The 26,996-nt window shown below is 36.7% G+C and overlaps 1 long non-coding RNA gene across 2 annotated transcripts in view; it reads right to left on the reverse strand.

The window, feature by feature from the left end:
* LOC119540232 overlaps positions 1-26,996 on the reverse strand; it is a 180,867-nt gene that overhangs the window by 29,742 nt on the left and 124,129 nt on the right. For both annotated transcript variants that reach the window (XR_005218059.1, XR_005218058.1), the window contains exons 2-3: positions 20,956-21,417; positions 18,044-18,307 (exon numbers count right to left, since the gene is read on the reverse strand). This is a non-coding gene — a long non-coding RNA (uncharacterized LOC119540232). The remainder of the gene's footprint in view (positions 1-18,043; positions 18,308-20,955; positions 21,418-26,996) is intronic.

Below are 26,996 nucleotides of genomic sequence, written 5' to 3' on the forward strand. Positions count from 1 at the left end.
GACTTCACCAAAGCTGTATAAATGGTGTCTACCTCAGAATGTACAAAGGCAGGAAAGTTAATGTATTCATAACCCTAACACAACTAGGAGATATCTTCTAATCCATCTATTCCACTTAAAGCAGAATTATACCTACATTATCCCATAAAATAGTCACCTGATCTATTGAAAATACTTTGAGAATAAAGGACTCTATGACAAAGGACTTGACTGTTTACATTCATCCATGTAGCAAACAGATACTGGGCAATGTTGATACCCATACTGGTCTGGGTATTAGGGGAACATAGTGAATATCATTAACAGTACACAGTCTAGTGGGTTAAAGAGATAAATAAAGTGGTAATTTAAGCCTAATACATGCATTGTGAGAAATAATTTAAGACATTATCTTTGGAAGCAGCAGGCTGGCATCTACTGACTCTAGAAGACGATGTTCAAGGAAGGATTTACCATCTAAACTGAGACCTGACACACAAGCTTGCCAGGTGAAGAGAGTGGTTTGGTTAAAGGATGTTCCAGGAAAAGGGAACCGAATATGCAAAAACATAAATACAAAAGTGGACATGGCATATTGGAGACTCTGGAATAATTCAGTGTGGCTGGAGTAAAGGGTTGAAATTTAACATACCAGACTGGTGAGTAAGCAGGACCCAATTAATAAATGCCCTTGAATACCATGCTGGGGATTTTGGACATTGTAATTCAAGTGATGAGAAAGCTACAAAGGGTTTTAAACAGAAGATGTATTTAATTAGACCCCAGTATCCAAAAGATACTGTGAGAGTGGAGAAAGGCTTGAAGGGAGATAAGACAAGGATGGCAGATCAGAAAGGCTGTTACAGAAATCCCTCTGGGAGAGAATTCAAAATTTGGTTCAGACAAAATGAAGGGCGCAGTGGTAAGTACAGAGAAAACTGGATGAATCCAATTGCTCTTACTGAGACACAACAGATAGGACTTGACAGCAGACAGAACATGAAGAGAAAGAGGAAGGAGCCTAGGATGCCAACTGAGTTTGGGGTTAGGCTCCAGAGGGCACTAAAATGGGGAACACAGGAGAAGCTGGGCTGGATTAAAGATGAATTCAGTTTTTAACATGTTTCAATTTACGGTTCCTGTGATTCATTCTGTGCAGAATTTTGATTCTTATATACTTTCTGCCTTGTTGAATGAAGCTGCACTATATGAGGAGATTATATAATAAAGACAAATACTGTTGAAAAAACAAGAGCAATGGGAAAAAATGCTACATTGGGAATGAAAAATAGACTCTTCTCAGTGAAAATTATTTATATAAGCTTAATAATGTAAGTAATATTAATTTTCTAAGTTTACAAGATTAAAAACAGCACTTGTTTCACAATCAGCATCTGGACTGAGTGCTTTTGTAGCAGGCATGCACATGCATGTGTATCCATAAAAGTCAATGAAGACTTGGGTTCGCCAAGGATCTTTGGAAGACGATGTTACACAGATTAATATAAAGTAATATCAGGTTGTTTACCAAGTATAGGAATGGTTGCCTTGACTGGATTGGCCTTAGCCTCGGTGTTCAGATCTTAAGGATGTAACATACATGAAAAGTAATATTTACACATTCTTCATGTTCCATATTCTAAGGCTTCTTACTGGGTGTCATTTAGCACGACTAAGGTACAGTTTCTTATAGGACATGGTTATTGCTTACAAAATTTTTTCTTGACCTATTTTTTTCTCAACAATCAACTTATTGTCAGAATGCAAATGTTATTAGTACTAGGTTTAATGAACTTCCTCTTCCACAGACTATGTGGTAGGTAATGCAATTGTTATCAGTCTTGACAATGTAAAGTTACAATAGAAACTGAAAGAGAGAAGTGCTAAAAGAAGGAGTAAGAGGTATTAATATCTGTTTCTTATAAAATATTTTTACTTTTTTTAATAAAAACAAAATGATTTTTATTTTGTTTAAAATAGAATTAAACAAAAACTATTTAGAATTTGCAGATCAAAAAGTAAAGGTGTAAAATGCTACTTAATGTAACAAACTTAAGAATTTCTGAACAAAACTGATATAGTTATACCGGGAAGAAGGAAGATTAGGTAGTTATACATGGGCTAACCCTTCATATATCTTAGCAGGAAGTTAATAGAAAATATTGAAAAACTGACAATCAAAAGAGATTCCACTATACACATATGCACATGTGAAATTAAGCTCCATGGGAAAGAACTGGGAATGCATGATGGGACAGAGGACTCTTTTTATCATAAGCCCTTCTGATTTGCCAACCAGAGTTATGTATTACTTTGATAAAAGTTTGAATATTTAAACAGATAAAGAAAAGATGTATGCTGAGTCACCTTAAAGATTAAAAATGTCTCAATTCAGCACAGTGTTTTATTGCAATCATAATAAGGACATTAATATATGTGAACAAAGAATATGCCCATCAGAAAGGACATGTAAGACAAATGTGTCCATGTGCATCTAAAAATGTCCAGGAAAAGCAAGCCTTGGCCAACAGACCTGGGGAAGGTGATTCCATATGCACTGCCTCAGAAATATTTCTTCAGATCACATGTACCCCATGTTCTGACTCGATGTTCACCAAGCAACCTTGTGTTCATAATTAGTCTTTCCATTCCAGTTAGCCTCTAAGGAGTAAAAGAGCTTGTCACATTAACACAAGTATTCTGGTTGGTGTAAAATTTTATTTTACTATAAATTAATTATTTGACAGTTAGATTATATTTCATTCTCTGGAAAGAGAATGGGGTTAGGCTCCAGAGGGCACTAAAATGGGGAACACAGGAGAAGCTGGGCTGGATTAAAGATGAATTCAGTTTTTAACATGTTTCAATTTACGGTTCCTGTGATTCATTCTGTGCAGAATTTTGATTCTTATATACTTTCTGCCTTATTGAATGAAGCTGCACTATATGAGGAGATTATATAATAAAGACAAATATTGTTGAAAAAACAAGAGCAATGGGAAAAAATGCTACGTTGGGAATGAAAAATAGACTCTTCTCAGTGAAAATTATTTATATAATCTTAATAATGTAATTAATTATTGTAAGTTAATGTCTTTGTATCCAACTCTGTTCAACACCGGGAATCTGTTAAATTCTTCAAACCAAAGCCATGTTCCTTGGACTGGAAGAATGAGAACAAGATTTTGGACAGTTTTTAACTCATCATAAACTCATGTCATTTAGCCAGTAGTTGTTTCCAGGAATTCCTGGGGTTTTCAGCACTTGCCTTTCTACCTTCAACAATTTGAACTCAGGTCTATGTTGTTTAGAGCAGTACATAGTTTTTTGCTTCTTTCACACTTTCTGGTTGTCTGTAATGGGCAAGTCATTCATTTTTTAACAACCCTTGCAGAAATGGCATTCTAAGGAGCAGGGAACAGATTTTAGGTCACCACCTCAGAACTTTTTGAGTTGTTCTTAACTTTTGAGATAAAGCAGAATTGGAAAACATCATCAGATGCAAAGCCAAATGTGACGTATCTGAGTCTGGAGAAAGCAGTTCTCATCAGGGAAAAACTTTTGCTCAGGAGTTCCTTAGACCAGAGGCAGATTTACTGTAAAGCTAATGAATCATAAGCTTTAAGACTCCTCACATCAGGCCCTTTCCAAGGCCCTAACAATGTGTTTATATAGTCACTGGTTTTACTATAATTTTCAAAGTAAAATATTTTAACAGCAACTGGTTAGGTTGCTTTTTTTTCACTCTGACTTCATCACAACTCCCCCTAGAATTAGGTGGCAATGGAGCAGCAATGGGCATTTTAGAATCTGGCTAGGAGAAAATCAAGTTGGGGATGTATTTACTTGAGTCTAATATAGCTGTTTCACATTCTTTTCCATGTATTGTTAAGTTGTTGCTAACTCACCAGGCATCACTGAAATAAATGTATATGTCCGGAGATCATAATGTGATATGAACATGCACTACTATTCTCAACACAGAACATTTGTAGGTAATAGAGTATAATGTTTGAAATGTATAGAGCAAGAAGCTGGTATGTTCTTCCAGTCATTGGATATGTAAACTTGTAAGGAGAGCCTAGTTGTTAACACAAAGCTCTCATTGACACAAAGCAAAGTGGAAGTTCAGTTTTGCCAGGAATATTCTCAATAATGCTGCAATATATAATTATTAACACAACATAATGGTTTACAGGGATACCTCCAAATAAAATATATTAGAATGCCTGTGTTTGTAGAGCACAAACCTAGAGCAGTGCTACAAACAGTGAGTGTATCTCAAATTATTATATTGCATGCATCGTAAGTATTAATAAAAAATGAATTTTAATCAATCATGCTAGAGGAAAACTAAATTATCTTTCCATTGTCTCTATAGAGAATATTACAAAATTATTTGTCATTGGATAAGGAGCTTTTTGAGCAGTTAACTAATAAAAATAGTAAGTTATTTTTCTTGATTTTTAAAATATTTGTAGAATATGTAAGCATTTTAAAATCTGTAAGTTTCGATGCTTTTTGTACCCTAAATAAATGTTCACATTATCAACAAAATGAAATTTTGTATTTTTAATTGAATTTTTTTTTCTTAAAGAGGGCCCCAAACAATTGTATAATCTTCAGGCACCACAAAACCAGTATCTACCCCTATATATGATATAAAACTTAAAGTATTCTCTGAAAATGCAAAGTAAAATATAGAAGGTACTCTGTGCACATCATATCTGCCTTATGTGCCATGTACACAGAGAGGGCTCTTTATTTCTAGGGAATAGAAAATATAGACACATTCAGTTTAATTGTATTGACAATGATACTAACACAAGGTTCATCAGTTTCACCTAATTTTCTCTAACTTCCTTTCCCAGGTAACCTTTTCAAAGAAAGTTTATTTATTAAAATAAGCATGCAAAAAATCTATTTGGATGTCCTTTAGATTTCCAGGTATGTTACTCATTTGAAGGTTGTTAGTGGTAAAACTTCTAAAGGAGTCCCACTGGAGGCAAATGTCCTAAATGATTCCCAAAATCAAAAAAATAAATGAAACCATCAAAATAGAAATCATTAATTAAAGTAGCACTCCAATTGTGCAACTATGATGATCAGGAAACCACAAACTAAAATAGCTATTAATGTTTCTTCTTTTTTTGTAAAAGCCAAAATTATATAGTAAAATCTAATAGCAAATATAAAAATCAAAACTAATATTCCAATATAATGACCTTTAGTATGAGTCTATGGAGGGGTTATTTCATACAAATAAAATGCAAATAGAGAGAGCATACAGACTTCTATTAATAAGCAAGAAAGAAGTGAATAAAGGAAGATTATTCCATCATAAGGGGAAAAACAGGAGGTGATGGAGATAAAGGAAGAACTGAGGGAGGGAATGTAGGTAGGAAGGCAGCATTATTGAGCTCCTACATGTACCCTGCCATGTGTTAAGTGTCTTATATGCCTTAAAAGTATTTAGTATTCATACATACTCTGCATTACTTATTATAATCATTTTTCAGAAAAAAAAAAATGAAGCACAGAAAATTAAAATAACTTGTCTAAGCAGGATAATCAGGCTGGCCTGGAGAAGTGAACATAGCCATGAGCCCCAATCATTGTCAAGCCAGGAGAAGATGCCCCACAATCCATTAGGGCCTATTTTAGAGAGCCAGGAAGTTTCCTTCTTAAACTGTTGTTTGAACGTTTTTTATACCTGCCCCCAGGCATCAATTCAGTCACAGCATAGCTGTGACCAGCAAGTTGAAGCTGACCTGAATGTCTTCCAGGGCTGAGGTAATGCCATGGTTGTCAGGGTACACATGCAAGAAGTACAATTGCATAAGACACATGTGGTCTCCCCCCAGAAACAAATAGTTCATAATGTTAGGGAACTCCAAGCTGAAAATACATTAATCAGGTTAATAGGGTCTCCAGTATGGTCTCTCATGTTGGGACTTCCAGCCCGAAGTTCCTAGTCTAGTCCTTGGTTTCAGAGGGACTGCCTGAGGCAGTCAGTTCCAACCAGTTTTGTTTGCCCATAACATCAGTTCATAAGCATCAGAAGTGTGGGTGACATCTGGAGGTGTTTTGCAGAAAGTGCAGGAGCTGAGGCCATTCCTTGCTGTCTCATAGTCAGCATTTCAAGTGTCAGCCTCTGCAGTCAGCTTGATTTCAAAGTGCTCACAGTGGCTTGGAAAGACAGCCCGGGGAGGTTTTCTTCAGAAGGAGGGGAAGGTTTCCAGGAACAGTTCTGAAAACCAAAAATCACTAATGTCCCCTGCCTCTGTCCTGCCACCCCAGGTGCTGGGTTTTTGTTTGTTTGTATTTGTTCTCAGTATGTCCCTTTCAGTAAATGGAATTTTATATATTTTCTCAATCATTCCCTGCTCTTATTTAGATCTTTCATCCAGAAGGGTTGCAAGCAAGAGGAATACAAGCATTTTTTTATAGAAAAACCTTTTTATGTAACTTAACCAGAAAGAACTTGTTAGCCTCACATCCTTAACTTTCAAAAGATTTCAAAATGGTGAACTTTACCATCCCACTCCTTTTTGTTTAATACCCATCCTGATCCCACATCTATTTGATTCTTCATACAAGGGTCAAAGTTGATGAAAGTCTCCTACAGGGCTTCCCCACAGAAACTATGGTCTCAATAACTATAAAAGAAAGATGAACAATTGAAGAAAGGGGGTGGAGAGCCTGAAAAAACATATAGCACAAATGAGAACCACTCTTTTGGGGCATCACTGCATTAAGGACCCTGACTGTTCACCACCTGAGATGTGAAATTCAGGTTGTGTTATCTTGTCCCTTCCCATCAGCCACTTAAGCCTGTACTTTTCTTGTTTATTAAAATATGTACTCATCCCTGTGGGATGGGGTGATATTGAGGATGAAGAGTCCATTGTATGTCTCACGATTGGGCCTGTTGATGTGTGGGCTTGGGCTGCAAATACAGGGTGATTATGAAATGTAATATGTTCAAGAAACCCTAACAGGAAACAAATGTGGTATTGTAGGGCCTATAAAGTGTGGTCCCAGTGAGTGGAATGGATGGGGATGGCTAGGCCAAATGGGAGAAAATGTCAAATGTTGTCAGGAATTCAACCCTGTGGATGGGAGACAGGTCCAATGGGATCCACCTTCTAAGAATGTGCTAGCCTATTGGCTTTGGAATCTGTCTCTGAGCAGTATTTTTAGCCTTAGGCAAGGTCTGACAGGTGGAACAGCATTTCAATGCTGTTTCGGCATCTTCTGATAACAATGCCAGTCCATGTGAGACACAGTCTAATATGGTGCCCTGATTCCCATGAGACATTCACTTGAGGATCCAAGAGACAAGTGATTGCATATCTGCTTGTAATATAAGTACAAACTGTATGAAGTGTTTAAGGAGTAAATTTTTCCCCATACTTATAATAATCTCATTCTCAAGCAGACATACACACATCAAATGCATATACATACACTTTATAATTCACAGGCATCTTTCTCCATAAGTACATAACATGGCTTCATGAAACATAGTACTATTTTGTAAATAATAGTCCATATAATGGACTTAATTATGCACCATAATTAATTTAAACAGACATAAAAGGGTTAAATTCTATGCCGGCTTTGCATATCAATGAAAGAAATTACCCCTACTGCTGTAGAAACGTATCACAGGTGCTTCTAGTTCTGTGACTCCTTCCTCACTCTTAGCAGATGCTCCATGCCCTTCAGCAGTGGATCTCTTAACCAGCTACTCTTAACCAGCCAATCTCCTAACTGACTCATCAGGTTAACCAGTGCTCTTCATTTATTCAGTGAAACATAGCAAATGACCGTGATACAGTAAATACTCAAAACCACCAAGCTATTCTCTATTAGGTCTCTTCTGCTGCCACCAGATTCCAAGAGTAAGTTGTGTTTTCACCCAAACAAATTTATGCCAGTTGTTATGTTTCCTAGCTTCTAAAACAAATACCATTCAATGGGTTGGCTTAAACAATGGGAATTTACTGGCTCATGGTTTTGAGGCTAGAAGTTCAAATTTGAAAGCCAGCCAGGCTATGCTTTCTTCCCCAAAACTGTGATATTCTGGGGCTGGCTACCCAGGATCCGTGGTCCTTTGTTTTTCTATCATGTGGCAATACACATGACGGCTCTTCTCCTTTATCATCTGGGTTCCATTGACTTCCAGCTTCTGACTGCTCCCCATCTGACTTCTATCTCCATTTGACTTTCACCTTACTGATAAAGGACTCCAGTAATTGGATTAAAGCCCAACCTGATTCAGCGGGACCACATCTCAACAGAAGAAACCCCTTGAATAGCACTTATTTACACCCACCAGAATATGGACCAAGATCAAGAACATGTACACACTGGGGTATACATTTCAAACCACCACACCAAATTTATGTGTTATTCTAATTATAACACAAATTGAAGAAAAGAGGGCTAAATATAGCTGTTTCTTTAAAAATTAAATTGAATTCTTTGGGAAAACAATAAAGACAAGTTACTAAAAGTACTATGATTAGACAGAGAAAAAACTACAAAAACTGAGGGTAAACCTACAAAATTCTATAAGTATTGTGCACTCCAATTGCTTTGCAGATGACTTTAAGACTTAGTACTGGAAATATACTTAAATATAAACAGAAAAATATTGCCTTTCAAATGACCAAAGTTAAGCTCTTCCCTAATCACAATACAGGAAACAGCTGAAGAGAGTGTGAGAATATTTATTTATTCCAAAAGGAATATTCAAAAGGGGAAATCTGTTTTAGAAGATATATAGTGGATACAATTTTAAAAGGGGAAAGTATCAAATTAATTAATATGCATCCTACCTCGTTACTGCCCCTGCCAAAGCATGTGAAAGGAAATCATTGCTTGAGTCTGTCATGCCTTTACTACATATAACTTGAAGGGTAGGGGAAAATAAATCATGGGTTTTAAACTTTACTTGGAAAAAAGGAGAAACAATCAGAAAAAAAGTAAAGATAAATAAATGTTCAATGCACACAGATATTTATGTGTGACTGTTTCAGTTGCTAATGCTGCCAGAATGCAAAACACCAGAAATGGATTGGCTTCTATAAAAGCGGGTTTATTTGGTTACACAGTTACAGTCTTAAGGCCATAAAGTGTCCAAAGTAACGCATCAACAATCAGGTACCTTCACTGGGGGATGGCCTATGGTGTCTGGAAAACCTCTGTTAGCTGGGAAGGCATGTGGCTGGCATCTGTTCTGGAGTTCTGGTTTCAAAATGGCTTTCTCCCAGGATGTTCCTCTCTAGGCTGCAGCTCCTCTTCAAAATGTGACTCTCAGTTGCTTTTGGGGCATTTCTCCTCTCTTAGATTCTCAGGAGCAAAAGACTGCTTTCAAAGGCCGTCTCCAAAATGTCTCTGTAAGCTGCAGCTCCTGTGCCTTCTTCAAAGTGTCCCTCTTGGCTGTCACAAGCTCGCTGCTTTTGTCTGAGCTTATAGAGTGCTGTAGTAAACTAATGAAGGCCCACACTGAATGAGCAGAGCCACTTCTCCATGGAAATAATCTAATCAGAGTTATCACCTACAGTTGGATGGGCCACATCTCCACAGAAACAACATAATCCAAAGGTTACAACTTAGTCAACACTAATACATCTGCCCCTACAAGATTGCATTAAATAATATGGCTTTTTCTGGGACAGAATATATACAAACCAGCACAGTGACTTAAACAGAAAACATCCATGAAGCAATTTATGTAAAATCTCTGTAAAAGTGTAAAGCAACATGCATGCATAGTATGTGGCATAGAGGTAAATGAATTATATTTTAGGATTATAATACCAAAAAGTGTTCTGTGTATTTTGTTAGTAAAATCCAAGCATACAAAGAAATACTAACCTTTCTAGGAAAAAAATATTATTTTAAGCAGGTAGAATTTTTCTAATTCCATTCCAGGTCTTAAAAATCTTGAAAAAAGTAAAGATTATCTATTAATTAACATAAAGAATAAGATAGTAAATAACAATCATGGCTCTTAATGGAAAGCATATGTTGACAAATTTAAATTAAAGTATTTTAAAAATTTTACAGACTTCATATTAATCAAACTATCACTTGCTTATTAAAGGGCATAAAATTCTACTTTTCATTATTTGATACCAGAACTCATCATACAGAAAAGGTTATATATATAAATATAACCATATTTCATTGATTATGTGATAATTTTCACATTTGAATATTTATGAAATGCTTGACATCTTACCACTACTATATATAATTAGCAGAATGTTTCCCTTCTCTTTATAATGAAAAAAACATTATCAAATTGATGGCACATATTATAAACTACATCTTAGTATAAAGGAACTCCAGAAATAAAATCATCTTTAGAGCATACACTAAAAAGAAATCATCTTACAGGAGGGCAAAATAACAATGTGAAAATCTTTAATTAATAACCATCAAATAAAACTCAATAAATTTTAATATATCTGAAAAACTGTATATCCGCACATTTCAGAACCCCGGAAAGTCCTTGCCATTGCTAATAGAAAAATGATAATTATTCATACAATTTGCAACAGTTTCCTTCAATGTTAATGCCCATAATACCCATAAATTTCTTTAAAGGTAAACAAACCAAAAATGGAGAAAATACAAAATAGTAGTGTTATTATACATTAATATATTACATCTACTTGGTAACATGTTTCAAATGTACTGTAATTAATATATACTACATGATTTAAAAGGGATGCTGTTTAAAAGGAGCATTCAGAAAACAAGAAAGAGCTCTTAGATATTAAAAATATGATTGCAGAAACTTTTAACTCAATGAAGTTGACAAAACCTCTCAAAAATCTTAAGATAAATGAGATGGGAAATAAAAGATAAGAGATATGAAAATCTGTGGCTGCCTACAGTGTTTGACATTCAATCAATAAGAATTCCAGTCTAAGAAAAAAAGTGATGGAGTAAACATTCTCAAATAAATAATATAAATGATTTTCCCAGATATGATATGCATGAACATCCAGCTTAAAGGAGGCCACAGAATGCCAAGTAAAGTAGATGAACATGAACTTCACCAAGGAACACCATAAAAATTTGAGAGCTCCAGTAGTGGCATAACACTGTGATTGATGCTACTAGTTGAGTGTGGTTAAAATGGGAAATTTTAGGTTGTATATATGCTATCATTATAAAAAAATTTTTTTAAAACCATACACAGACTTGTACAGCACAAAGAGTGATCGCTAAGTGTAAACTATGGACTATAGTTAATAATATAACAATAGTATTTCATCAGTTGTAACAAAGGTACTACACTAATGTAAAATATTAATAGGGAAAACTATTATTAAAACTATATATTAGTATATGGGGACTGTACTTTCTGCACAATTTTTCTGTACACGTACAGCTGCTTTAATAATTTTTTGAATTTGAGAGCTCTAGAAAGTAATGAGGAAAAAAAAAATACACAGGAAATCCAAAGGCCATCAAATATTTTAATAGTAACTTTGGAAGCCTGGAAACAATAAAGGCTTCACAATTCTATGGCTACATGATTTCTAACCCAGTGATCTAGACCAAGCCAGATTATCAATTAAACTTTAGGGGAGAGAGCAAAGACATTTTCAGCTATGCAAGCTCTCAAATTTTTACTCCAATAATTTTCTAGTAAAAAATTAACAGATAATGTGAGTTCTAGCAAAAGTAGGGAATAAACCGTGAAGACAGAATAAGGAAGATCCAGAAAACAGGGAATCCAACAGATGAAAAGACAAAGGGAAAGATTCTAAGGTGGCAGCTGTGCTCCATGCTGTGGAAAAGCTAGTGTTGACTGAAGCATGAGGATAGAGGGCCCCACGAGAGAGATCTTCAGGAAAAATAAATAAATAAAATGGATAGATTATCTATAGGTTGTAATGTATTAGCTGATTAACAGTTATGTTGGAGGGTATGAGGATGAATTAATAATAGGCATACTGAAAAATAACAAATTAAAATATGAGACCAAAATTAACTTCAGAGAATATACAAGAGAGCAAATGAAATGTCAGTGTTCTATACAACTCTGCAGTGGAATAATGCTTCATAAACCATTATAATGTAAGAACTGCATATTTATTTATTCATCAAAAAAATTTTGATATCACTATATCGGGACGATGAGGGAGATGAAAATGTGTGTGAGAGGAGGTTGGTACAAAAAGTCAGTAGAAAATCTCCAAAAGTGAAAAATAATGACAAAAGAGCAGCATAGGTGTGTTGTTTCAAGATAGAAAGGAAAATGGAAGAAACTCTTGCCTTTTGGAAAGAAGAATCTAGGGACAGAAAGGATGGGAAAGTGGATGGCTATTTCTACAATTAGTCTTCTAGCTCTCTGATTTTTTAAAATATATACAAGTTTTAATTCGATAAAAATTAAATTAAAAAACAAAAAATATGAAGTGTACATGGAGAAGGACTGTTCTGAAGAGGAGAGGATGCAGAGTCACTGCTCATATTCGTATCTTAAATGAAATGTGGCCTTTCCTGCAACCTCTTATATCCCTAACCAGTGCCTGGAAGTTGATGAACCATTCTCCCTGCTTCCCATAATGGCTTCCAAATCATTTTTCCTTACTCTCTTTCAGTATCTCAACTCCTTTTATGCTGATATCTTCTAGCAATAGCCACCCACTACTTCTCTTTTGCTGTTTTAATCTATGCACCTGTCACATTTCTTCTTTTATTAAAAACTTTTGCTCCCACCTGACTCTTTCTTACTTAAAATGTGTGAATTTTATTATATGTAAATTATACCTCAATAGAGTTTATTTAAAATATAAAAAAGGGAAAAAAGCAAGTGTCACAGGCTATCAGGCCCTATCCAATGTGTGTGAGAGGAGGTTGGTACAAAATGTAGGTAGGGGGTGGAGGTGGGGGGTAGTATCTTAACATTTGTAATGAGAATATGTGCAATTAGCTAAAGGATTGGAAGGGAAGCATTAGCCATGCGCCCTTTCAAAGAACTTTCCCACTGCATGCTAAACTCTTGTTCCAACTTGACAAATATGCTAAACAGTATTTCATGATTTGGGATTGATATGCATGAGTAGATTAAGGAAATGTGCCCTGCTTCCCATTGTTTTTCCTCTAGGCCTTATAACTAAGGCCATTAAGCAGATTAAACTGAGGACCGGAAGACTCCTGGGTAGGGATGTTGATAAGAATGACAATAAACCCAGCTCTGTCAGTTCAGCCTAGCAAATTCACAGAGCACCACATCTCAACAAGCTTTCTGGTTTGGCTTAATGCAAACAGAACACCACTCCCTCCCTACCCCAACTCAAAAAAACAAAAAAAATGGCAAGGATTTCACCCAAATCTATAAGAACACTAATAGCAGAAAGTAAGGAAAAGAAAAGAAAAAATTTGAATGACTCAAACCAAGACAGGAAAGTCAACACTAAGGTTTCTTCTAGACATGCCTCCAAAGGATGCTGGCGCAGCCAAGACTGGGTGCAACAGACTACTAACAGCCCTCTTGCAGGAACCTCCTGAATACCCCTCTCACTGGTGGCTGTGAGGGCATTGGATAAGGAAATCAAACCAGTGGGCAGAACCTGGGGCAGCTAGAGCTGCTAACTACAGCTGTCACTCTGCTGCAAAGGGAATGAGTCAGCAGACTCAGCAGTTTATGAGGTTACTTGGTCTGCCTCTTTCCATCCGATGTCTTCCATTATAATCCATATGTATCCCAGAGGAAAGGATTTTTGACACTCATTATCCTAAAACCTGCCCATCTTTTGATGCTATAAAACTATCAGAATTCCTGCAGTTCGGGAAGACAGATTTTGGACCAACAGGCCATCTGTTCTCCTACTTCATGCCTACAATAAACTCTCTCTCTTTGACACCCCAGTGTCTCCAGAATTGGTCATTTGAGCTCATCTGGCAAAAGAATCCACTGCCTTGATCCAGTAACAGTATGATGGGACACAACACAAAGTACATCACACAGACTATTCTGTTTCATCTCTGACAGGGTTAATATTTTAAATTTTTGTCAAGGTAAACACTAAAATTAGAGAGACAGCACGAGTGCCAGCTCATGGAAAAACTCGTCAATACCCCTCAGGGTTTAGTCACATTGCAGCTTTGACCTACTCACGGCAGCCATGGGCCACAGGAGGTTCAATACAAAAGGTCACATGGAGCAAAAGCACTGAGTGATAAGAGCAGAGAAATGGTCAAAACTTTGGGGCCCTCACAGACAGCAAAGCTGTTCCCAGGGTATAAGTAATCGCGAGCAAGCATTGTGCGGAGTATTTTGGAGACAAGTAAAAGTGCAAATAAAGGCAGAGTAAAGGCACAGGCAAAGACTAGAAATCTTATGCAAACTGCAGTTGCAGCATAACATCCTAGAGCAGACTGACATGGATGAAAATGGGTTACAGAAGAGGCTCCGCAAAACCTGGAAGAAGAAACATGAAAATTAAATGTGAACAAATCATTCCCTTGGCCACACTGTCTGATCATTTTCACTAATTCCATTATGTGAAGGAAATGTAGGTTTATAACAGCACCCACTGATGAGACACCATAATTACCAAATCCATAATTATACAATAGAAATTAAACAAGTTTACAGTCCAGTATACTGCTGTATGTAGTTCTTATTGTGTAGAAGATATTCTTGTATTATTTTATAAAATACTGGATTTAATCAAATTTCTGATCCTTAGAGGAAACACACAGTTGAGCAAATAAATTTGTACTTTAACAAGCCTTGTTGTCTAGGTAGGCAACAAATCATTTGAAAACATAAACATTCCATTAAAAATGGATCTTTGCTTAGATAAATATACCCAATATCATTGTTCCAGATTTTTAGCTAATTCAGTAAGACAAAGAAAAGTTTATATGATTTATTAAGGTGTAAATACAGGGAAGTGGAGACAATGCTATCATTATTTGTAAAAAGTGCTACTGGAAGAACTAAGGCAACATTTCAGTAGTGCAATTTGGCAATACAGCAAGAAAATATTTAAAATATGCATCTCTTTTTTTTTTTTTTTAAAGTTGTTTTATTGAAATATATTCACATACTATACAATCATCCATGGTCTACAATCAACTGTTCACAGTATGATCATATAGTTATGCGTTCATCACCACAATCTATTTCTGAACATTTTCCTTACATCAGAAAGAATCAGAATAAGAATAAAAAATAAAAGTGAAAAAAGAATACTCAAACCATCCCCCCATCCCATCCTATTTGTCATTTAGTTTTTATCCCCATTTTTCTACTCATCCATCCATACACTAGATAAAGGGGGTGTGATCCACAAGGTTTTCACAATCACACTGTCACCCCTTGTAATCTACATTATTATATAATTGTCTTCAGGAGTCCAGACTGCTGGGTTGGAGTTTGGTAGTTTCAGGTATTTACTTCTAGCTATTCCAATACGTTAAAACTCTAAGAGGTATTATCTATATAGTGCATAAGAATGTCCACCAGAGTGACCTCTCAACTCCATTTGAAATCTCTCAGCCACTGAAACTATTTCGTCTCATTTTGCATCCCCCTTTTGGTCAAGAAGATTCTCTCAGTCCCGCGATGCCGGGTCCAGATTCATCCCTGGTATTCAAAAATATGCATCTCTTTTATGCAGTAATTCTAGTTCAGAAATTTACTTAAAGTAAATAACCAGGAATGTGAGCAGATGTTTTTGTAAAGGATGTTTATCATAGCTGTATTTCTCTGGAGGAAAAAAAAGAATAGAAATACCTTTCATGGGCCAAACTATGGAACTAGTTAAATAATTTATAATAAATTTATAAAATGAGACAGAGGGTGTCATAAAATGGATCATGTGGACCTGATTTATCCAATTACAAATCAACTAGAAGAGGCCATCTGCCTTGGACCCACGCAACCCTGCACATCCTTGCTGACTGTGCCAAATTACAGGGCCTACCAGTCCTTTGACTTAACACTGTTTCTGTAGCTAGACACACAGGCGATTAAGTAGAACAAGGCAACCACAGTACAACTGCCACCTGACTGATCCAGTGGGCTTGTTTACTGCTTGCTACAAAGGTGCTGAGTCCCTAGCCCTGGGTTCCCCAACTGAGGAACAAATCACTGTGTGCACAGCTACCACCTGGGCTATGGCATCGCCCCATGACACCGGGGTTCGAGAGAAGTGCCGCTACTATGCTGGCTCCTGCTGTTTGCTGTACTGTCATAATGTGTCTTGGTCCGTCCCATATGAGGGTTGGGGGTCTTCCCTAACCTACTCCTTGCCTCTTCATTTACCAGTTTTGTGTCTTTTCATTTCCTTGTACTCTGGTTTATGCCCCTTTAACATGGGGATAACAATAATGCATACATTCTAAAGTATTCTGAGGATTAAATGAGATGAAACATGTAAAGCACTTAGAAGAGAGCCTGACACATAAAAGTCTCAAATTACTATTTAGCATTCATTATCATCATCCACATTGTCACCATCATCATCATTAGAATGATACAATACAATCATATTTAGTAAACATCAGAAAACATATTTGCTAAGTAGAAAAACAGGCTGTAAAACACTGAGCACAAATATGGCAAATATAAACAATTGAAGAATCTGAGTAGAGAGTATACAGGAGTTCTTTGTACTTATCTTGCAATGTGTATGTAAGTTTGAAATTATATCAAAAATAAAAAATTACCTAAAAGCCATTGAATACAATAAAAACTGTGTTTGAGTCAGTCTCTCTCTCTATATATACACACATATGCAGACATCAGATGCACGCTCATTAAAACACATGTAGAAACAACAATAGTTTATCTCATCAATCAAGAGCAATTGCACCAGATAATGGGATTTGGGGACAATTTTCTTTGCTAATCCCAATATTTTTCAAAATTTTAAGTACACATAAATTGTGTTTAAAATAGAAAAATTTAGTATTAAAAAAGAAAATGTAAAGGCTTTTCATGAAAGGTTTTGCATAGATAAAGATTTAAAAATAAAATGCAGCCTCTATTTCTTGATATTTGACTGAAGAAATTCAAATGAGGTATTTCAAATAATGTTTATTACTTAAGGAAGTGGGAAAACTAGACATCAGAAACCCATGAAGCTGAAGACTGAATAAAAGCATCACTGTATAGGAAGTTTTGGGTTTCAAGTCAGTTTTGACTGCAAAGAGTTACCACATTCTAGCCTTAAATAACTGTGGAGGTGAAGAGTGTGCCAGCTTCACTTGATTATATGAAGATACGTTCAAGTTGCATGGGGCAACTCTAATTATAAATTAGCACACTGATCAGAGGAAAAGATCTGGCACTGAGTAGGAAGATCAGAAAAAAATGAAATTCCAGTAGTACCTGCTAAATACAAAGGGAGACTAAAAAGAATCATCAGGAGTGAGGAAAAAAGAATAAAGCCTAAATTGGCAGAATCTCAACAAGCAAATTTAGGTTCCAAAGGAGTCCTTACAGCCTGCATCAGTTTTCTGATCTACAGCACAGAACTTAAAAGGACTCCCTGGAGTGAGAATAATCTCTTTTATGAAAACTTTGCGGAAAGTTTGTTTGTTTTCTTCAAATGAGAGGGCTAATAAAGATGATGTCATTCTCCCAAGTAATGTATAAAAGTACCAATATTCATGTTTCTCCAGAAAAAGTCATATTCGCCAATAAACAATGAAACCACAGTTAGGCATATGAATATATTTGAACACTCTTAATTATTGGACACTTTTACATACTTATCTTTGTTTCTGCTCTTGGGTAAAACAACTGAATAAATATTTAACAGAACTTCAGAGAATGAACTAGTTCCCAAAGGAAAAAAAAACACTAATTACAAAGTAATTCTCTGTCACAAGCAAAAGCTTTCGATATAGAGTGACAGATGAGAAAATGAAGCATTTTCTGTAATTCTGAATATCCAAAAGAGAATGGGGTTTTGGGTCATAGCAGGAGAGATATGTCAACAAAGAAACTGTCCAATACAAGTAATATAATTTCAAGAGAAAACTGCCATAAGCAAGAAGTAAATTTCCTTACCTCTTATGACAATAAGTGCCCAAGTAAATGGTTCCAGAGTTGGCTATCTCAGCAAGACAATGTAGAGAGGGCTGTACTTTGGCTTTTCCACTTTCCTTACTGTCATATGTTCGTTGCCACTTCTCCAAGCAACACACCCCCATGCCCAAAGGCTGGAAGGGGCAACTCCCTGTCTTCCATCCCTTTTCCAGAAGGCCCCAGCATAACATCCCATTACAGACCATGGAACAAGCTTTTATCCCATTGTGGTGCCTAAACCAATCTCTGCAAAGAGAGAAGGAATTATTGTGATTGGCTTAGACTACTTGACATTCAACCCCTGGGGTGCACAATACATGCATAAAATGGAAATTCTGTTGACAAAGAAGGGGATGTTGTTGAGTAGGCAACCAGCAGGGTTTGCCATCAGAGAGTTCCAGGTAGTATAAGTCAAAACCAAACTCCTTAATATAGTATATGACCCTCCAAACATTTTTTTAGCCCCTCAACTACATTTCTCCACAAATACTTTGCTCCTTCTCTTCAGTTTTATCTGCTCTTTCCTGAATAGGAAAGCACTTCCATTGATCTTACCTTTGAAAATTCAGTCCCTTAATGCTATGTTAAATTTCTCACCACTTTCTTCCAATCAAAGTTATTGCTATCTTCTAAAGCCTAGTTCAAACGCAGCCTCATCTGACCCCCTCCTCTAGCTTTCCATATTTTGGGACTTCTCTATTTGACTGCCTTGTATCAGTCATGGGTCTCTCACCACACTGGATTACAAGCTTTCTGAAAACAGAATTGTTGTCGTATTCATATTTCATATGTGATTCCAATGCTTTCAATGTAGAAGGTAGTTAACAAACACCTGCAGAATTCATCTCATAAGTCAACTTTTAAAAAAAATACTGAATAAAATTCCAAACTAAGACCCTGACTCCAGTGGTTCCCAATTTCATTTGAGGGTGGTTAAGGAGATAGGTCATCTTGAAACTAATTTCAGAGTAAATTCAAATTAGGCTGTTATGATTTAATTGCATCTTTTAAGCATCTATTTTTAGAAAAATATATTTACAGTTTTGAACACCCAGTGGATTCACAATACTACTTTATGTTGCGAATTTTTTGGATGTGTTGCTAAGAAGAATACACAGCACCTTACATGACTCCTCAGATTCTGTTCTGATGCATCCTTTTCCATTTACCAAGTTTTATTAAGTTTTTACTTCTTTGTGTTTACTTAAATTATTTTTCACCTTATTTAATAATACAACTTTCAAAATAAATATCACTTAAATCCAGTATTGGGAGCTTGGAGAAATAATATAGAAAAAAAACTGTACCTCTCTCCAATCAAATGAGAATTTTATTTTAAAAGATATCTGGAAAGAAGACACCATTAACCACCTAGGAAAGTCACATTTAACATTTTTCAATCAGCCATCTTTTCCTTTGACTTGAACAATGTATTTTATACTACAGCTTAAGCCCACTTTAACTTATCGCATTTGTAACAGAGCTTATACTAGACTTTTGGCATCTATATTGACTATAGTCAGGTTTTTTGTTTCTTTGTTTTTTGGTTTGCTTACCCAGGATCTAAGTCTAGCTTTGTTTGCGGAATTCTCAAATACAAGTAACAGGAGGCAGTTTGTCTTTCTCTATAGAAGCCAAAAAGTCACGATCGTAAACCCTTTCCAGACAGAGAATGGGCATATGACACAGGATCAGCCAAGCAGATGCATCCTGCTGGAGCTGGGATTCAGTGGCTAGAAATGCAGAGGAAAATCCATTCTTTGGATGGTGGCAGCAGCAGAGAGCCCAACCACTGTGGCCAGTGTTCACTGGGCTGTGTGAGCTGTGGTGTCCAGTGTTCAGAGCTGTCATTAACAGTATCCTCAAAAGACTGTTCATGGTGGCCTTGCATCTCTCCATTCCTGACTATTTCTCCAACTTTGCCAGAAATTCTATGAGCTTCCCAATGTCAATTCAAACCCCCCTTATGGGTCAGTCTCTGTTGGTTGTGAGTAAGAGCCATGACCTGTGCACTAGCCTTTCATGCAGTACTGCAAATATAAATGCTAATATACATGTGGTGCCTAACAGTCTCAGATTGCTTTTAAGCCATTATTCCATTTGTACTTAAACATTCAAAAATAATTTGTCATTTCTATTTATGTATTATTTATGATGCTGGAGTAAAAGTAGCTTAGACCTTAAACTTTGTCTAAAACTTGTCCATATCCCTTTAAAGCCTGAAATTCAGAAGCGGATGTAGAACTTGTGTAAAATTCTATGAACATTGAAGATAATGGTTGCAATTATCACTGACCTTCAAACATCCCATATAAACCAAACAGGGTAAAGATGTTTTCTGTGCTTGAAAGGTCAACTGATTTTCTCTTGGCCAGTTTTTAAACAAGCATGGTATTTGCATGTACTGAATAGTAATACATTTCAATAATGTGCAATACACATTATTTTCTTCTAAATTTTCTACATACATCTTTGTGAGGGGGAGTTTATGTTTTTGTACCAAATGTACATTGTGTAGTCTATACTCCTTGACCTTCTGCCTCAAGCACCTCATAGTGCAACAAATATGAAAGAAAATTAGACTGTTTTGATTTCACTGGAACACTGGAATTTCAAAGGAGCCAAGCAGCTGCTTTCCAAATAAAATCCTTGATGAATTTCTTGGAACTAAGAATTATGATTTATGACAATTGTATATAAATAAACAGTAAATTTCACTTGCCCTATCAAAATTATATGAGAAAATAATATAATAAAATAAATTCTGATTGTGAAATTACAAATAAGGCCCACCAAAAGAAAGTTGTTATTGTCCATCTGGGTTATCTCTTGAGCCCAGGTATCTATTGGTTACCCTCCACTTGCCTACCTCACCACACTTCACCACACCTCACCTTGTCCAACTCTCCTCATCATTGCCTGCTCTGTGGCACAGTAGGCTGACTTCCTGATGACTTCTCCTGGGCTTTCTTGCTGGCCAGCTTCATTTGAGTTCAGAACACTGGAGATTCACAGGCAGGATATCAGAGGACAGAGAGAGAGGTGACATTTCTGCCTTGTTCCCTCTCTGCTCTAGTGTCAATAGTTGGCAATAGCCACTTCCCTCCATGGCTACAGCTCAGTGGTTGACTGAATTATGTACCCAACATAAATGTATTCTTCATCTTAATATGCATTCCTGTGGGTCCATTGTAAATAGGCCCTCTTAAGATCCTATATTTAGTTCAGATGTGGCCCAACTGAATAAAGGTAGTTCTTAATCCAGATTGCTGGAGGTCTTATAAAGAGAAGAAACTGGAAGCCAGGAGTCAGAGAAAGCCACAGGAAGGAGTAAGAAGCTAGAAGTCAGAGAGCACCTGCAAGAGAAAGGAAAAGACACCATGATGTGATGGGAGGCAGAAGTACAAAACAAGGAACCTCAAGAATTGCTAGAAACCAGCAGCAGAACGCTGCAGATGTGGGGGAGAAAATAATCCTTGCCAATACCTTGAGTTTGAATTTCTTCTAGTTTCAAAATCATGAGCCAAAAAATTCCTGTTAAGACAAACCATTGTGTAGCATTTGTCATAGCACTCTGGCAAAACTAAGACAAGCTCCCATTGGGAAACCCCTCCACAGTGGTTCCAGCTTTCATAGGATTCTGATAACTCCCTTTCCTCGCCTCGTTCTTTTGCTCTCAATGGGTAGCTCATCATTCCCTGTCTGCTCTCTTAACCCTGCCCCACAACTCAGTAAAGAGCTTCTAAATGAAGTCTTTTCCTTTGTTGAATCACCAAGGGTAAATTTTGTTTCTGTCAAAAGCCTGACTCCGTACAGAATGGAGAAATTTGATGCTCTTAACATGGACCACAGTCTTGTGCTCATCTTTTTAGCCCAAAAGCCTGTCTTGTGAGCCCCCTGGAGCTATGCTTCAAAGAAGGAGTTGTGGAAACAAAGCTAAGGAAGGTCATAATAAAGTCAGAATGCTAATTTATTAAATTACAAGAATAAATACTGTTGTCAGGGGGATTAGACCCCTGAGCCTCCCTGCCAGTTTACTTTTTGACTCTAACATTTGTATGTGAAATGAATATATATTCAAAACATTCAAGAAGTTTGCTCAGGAAATCTAGATTTAGAATGAAAAAATTTAATTATATTATTCAAACATTTGATGACCCCGGACTAACATAGCCTGGGGCATTTTCCTTTACCTATAATGGTTTCTTCTGATACACAATAGGCAAGTTGAGTCTATCTTCTGATATTGCTCCAATGTGCACTTCCAAAATTTATCCCCGTCTCTCCTTTTACTGCATTTTCAAGGCAACAAATATGCTCACCCCACCCTTCCTCATCCCCTTCCACACACAGTTTTTATCAATACATTTCTTCTTTAGAAATTTTTTTCATATGTACAGTGAAATCCTATAGGGTTAAGGGCCATTCTATCTCCATAAAAGTAAGTGATTTTCATTCATTCATACTTTCCACAAATATATACTGAAAGTCTTTGATGCATCCAGCAGATGCTGGATCTGGGAATATACCCCAAAGAATAAATTCATGCTTTCACCCATTATGTGTTGGTTTCTTGTTTTAACTGTCAGAAAGCAGACTTATATTCTTCACTCCAAGCTTTTTGGGGCATCACACAGCAATGAGACTATTCCCTAGATGAATACCAAAGATGAGATCTAATCAGTGGCAGAGCAAAAGAAAAGGAAAAAGGGAAAATTTTACGGAAACATTTTAACATTCTAAATATCCTAAATTTTACCACTACCACCAGTAACAACAATGAAAAAAACTATATTAGCTCATAATTTGATCAAATCAAAATTTATTATTTGTTTTTAACTTACAGTCTCCTATTTAACCATCTACTATGTATGTACTGGTAGCCAATAGAAACTAGAATTGGCTCAGATCAAATTGTGAACTAGTAAATCTATTTTCTGCACCCCCATTTCCACCAAACCATCTATGAAAGAGTTGTTCTTCAATATGCCATGTCCCAAAAAAACACATGTACATACACGGCCAGTACTTTTTACTATTCTCGTACAATAGTTTCTTTACCAGTTTACCTGCTTCTTCTTTCTAACTCATTCCTCACTCAGCAGTAAAAGTAATAACTTAACATTTTCAATCAAATCATGTCACTCTCTCAGTCTGAATTCCAGCTGTGCAACCATCAGCAACTTGCTTTATTTTCTATGCCTCCATTTCTTCATTTATAAAATAAACATGTTCATAATATTACCTTCACAAGATTATTTTGAAGGTTAAATGAGCTAATATGTGTGAATTGCTTAGATGAATGTCTAACATTAGTAAGTTAACCATTATTTTCTGTTCACCAAGGTGGTTTTTTCCATATTACTTCTGTGACTCCCAACTTAGGCAGCAGTTATGATATCTTATGCTTACTGCCTCAGGGAAAGAAAGACATCAAGGAAGAAAGAAAAGGGCTTTTGAAACTCTTAGCAAAGGCATTTGTTTTGAGAAAACAAGAAGATATTTTGGGTTTCAAAGGTTTCAGGGCACAAAGTTTATGTCATAAACAGAAGATTTGGAAAGAACAAATAAAGACCCTCCTGCTCAGCCAGAGGCTACATAAAGATTCTCTGGTCAGGAGACAGAATATTGAGAAGGAGGCCCAGGTCTTGACCCCACCCCACGGGCTAAGTCAAAGGAGTGAATGAATACAACTTTGGGTTTATTCGGAGAATTTGAGAACACTCAGGGAGGCTGTGTCCTATCTCTTGAAAAGGCCTTCAATAACTGCAAAATCTGAGTTCTCTTTGCCCAGCATGGTGTAGGCATTACAGAAATAGAAAGGCTTCATGTCATATGTAAACAGACGCAGATAGGGAAGACCTCCAAGAGTCCCCCTCATCTCTAGACTACCATGAGAAAGCCACCAAATATTTTCTGTACTCCTAAGAAGGACATAGGCCAAGAGGAGAGAGGGGCAGTCTACAGAGCCCCTATGGTTGAGGCAAGGCACAAAAAGAAGCTATCTACAGGGGTCATAACCAAGGATCCACTGGAATGTAAGACACCTCAACAGATGCCAGCAAAGCAGAAGTGGCCTTGATGACATCCCCATCCTTCCACCCAAATGGAGGCACCATATCAGCCCCCTCCTGGAAGGACTACAGAAATATGCCAGAATGACTGAGATTATTATGTATTTGACACTTAGCTGAAGAGGTCTCAGAAATACTAACTCCAACTATAGAAATATAAAGCTATCTATACTTTTAAGATACGTTCCCACTACTTTTAGAAAAAATTACAAGCTTCTTGCCTTGTCCTCTAAGACCTGCGTGACCAGGCTCCCACCTTCCTCTCTAACCTCGTCTCACTCCCTGCTTCCCCACCATCAGGACAAGGCAGCCACAGGGCCTCCTTCCTCTTTCATGAACAGGCTGAGTCATTTCCCACATTGGGCATTTGTAGTTATTTGTTCCCTGTGCCCTTAAAATGTCTAGATCATTCTAAGCCTTTGGTCATCATCTCAAATGCCTTCTTTTCAGAGAAGCCTTCTCTAACTGAAAGGGAACTTCCCCATTTGTTCTCCATAGCATCATATTTATTTGCTCCATAGGGGTTAACATAATTACCTGTCTTATTTCTCATTTATATTTTTACTTACTATTTTTCCCCTAAGCTCCATGCAGGTTGGAACATTTTCTGTCTTGTTCTTTGCAGTTTCCTCAGAACATAGCACATATACTGGCATAGAACTTGTATTCCATAAATATTTGTTAAGTGAATGAGTGAAAGCTTTCTTCACCCAAAAACAGAAGGGAAGTCCCTGATAAAGGAGTTAACGCAGTGGTAATAGTGACTACATATATAATTCTTTTCATTTTTCAAAATTATATTTATAAATAACCTTGGAGGATATTTCCTATCCCAAAGATATAAATTGCAATAATATTTTTAGACATTAATGCGCCTGATGAAAATGAGAGCTGGTTGGCACAAATGAGAAGCTTCTTTGAAGCCCTAAAATCAAACCTAATAAAGAGACTATTATTAAAGTGGCAAGAAATTCCTGGCTGTGTGTGAGTGTGTGTGTGTATTTAAGGCAGGGCATAATGAAGGAGCAACCTTACAGAGATGGCTCTTCCACGTAGTTTGAGAATGACCCTGAAAGAGAAAACTGACCCTCTGAGGAACAGAACATCTTTTGATGGCTCTAAAGTTTCCACCAAAAAAAGATTTTTCCTCCCTATACAGCAAAGGGAGCTTTGAAATGTCAGCCACCTAACTGAGAGAGTTCCTGAGAAATAAATTACCCATAAATCTCTAGAAAGCAATTGCTTAACACTAGTTCACATCTATTATTTCAACATTCGCTATCTACTGAGACTGAGAGAGCCCAAGGAGAGAACAAGAGAGAATGTAGGAGCAGAGGATCAATAAACTCAACCTCTCATATAAACTTGATAGGCAGTGGGACTACACATGTCCACATTCCATCAAAGGAAGGAAGACAGAAACAAGAAACAACTTTGTTCAGCTTCTTAGAATGGTGGTTATTTTCACTTTTCTCTTTCAACTTCCTCAGAGAGCTTGGCAGTGAAATCTGTAAGGCAGAAATGACCTACAGGCTTGGTTTTGTGGGAAGAGAGAAAAAGAGTTACTGAAGAAATCATGCCCTACTTGGTTCTAAGTCTTATTGACAGAATAACCCCAGGATAAAAAATAAGTGGTGGTAATTGTGAATAAGAGAGAAAAACAAATTGAATCTCTTGGGCCCAAGGTAAAAAAGAAAATTGGTCATGGATCCATAACTTGCACATATTGGGGCACATAATGTTGAGTAAAAGGAATCCCATGTGGTCACTTCCCCTACACCATTTTATACACTGCCTTACACCAAAGAGCATATGACATAATCCAAAATAAATCTGTTTCCACAGCATAATGTTCATCCATATTCAGTCTCAGTCTGAAAAGCATTTAAGACAACTTGTTTTAAAAAATATGATCAATATAAATGTTCTATGTAAAACACCTGCATGAGGCAGTGCTACAACGTAAAATGCTAGGAATATTGGTCAGGCTCCTAGAATCCTGGAAAAACCTTCATTGCTTCGAGTGTGGATGAATCCTGAGATTCAACTTGGAATAAAAGGCACAAGATGAAGGAAGACTTCCATCAATCCGCCTGTATATCCCTTCCGTAGAGACATGGGCCTCCAAAGCCCAGAGGACAAGGCAGCTCTCTACATGCTAAAGTTCTGTTTGGAGATAAACAACACTGTTTTACAGCTCTTGCCTTTGCTCTTCTGACCTCACTACATTCTCCATCCTTTCAGGGATGACAGTTCCAAGTAAAACTATACAGCCAGAAGTATAAGGGTAATCAATAGCACATTATGGCATAGTATATAAAGTTAATAGTAGGAGGCACAGTAATAATAGGAGAAAAAGTAAAATGTTATAAGAATGGCATAAGGAAAAAACTGCAGACTTTAAAATTGTTGAAATTGTCTTTGAATTCTCTTCTGCATAATAAAGTTAATCAGGAAGTGGAACAAGGTTTTGCCATCAGCCCAGAAGAGTCACATTCAACAGATAACTACTGACACTGTCACTTTCGGTGGGGACTGAATACATCAAACAGCATGAGATCTGAAAGAATGCATCAAACAACAACCATGATAATGAGGGACATAAACACAGATTCCATCTTGTTTACTGTTAATTACAGTATATGTCCATAAGGGAACTCCTGCAAATTACACTGATGTCCCACTAATTTTACAAGGCTTACCTCCTCTTGAATGAATAATTTAATACTACAAACTGGACCTCACCTCATTTGAGGATAAATAAGCAACAAATACATACAGACATGCTCATACAAACCATGAAAAAAATTCTAAAACTTGTTAAAAGATGAGTAATGAGATGGAAGAAGATGGTGGCATAG

Source organism: Choloepus didactylus, chromosome 7 (genome assembly GCF_015220235.1).
Source record: "Choloepus didactylus isolate mChoDid1 chromosome 7, mChoDid1.pri, whole genome shotgun sequence".
Lineage (NCBI taxonomy): Eukaryota > Metazoa > Chordata > Mammalia > Pilosa > Megalonychidae > Choloepus > Choloepus didactylus.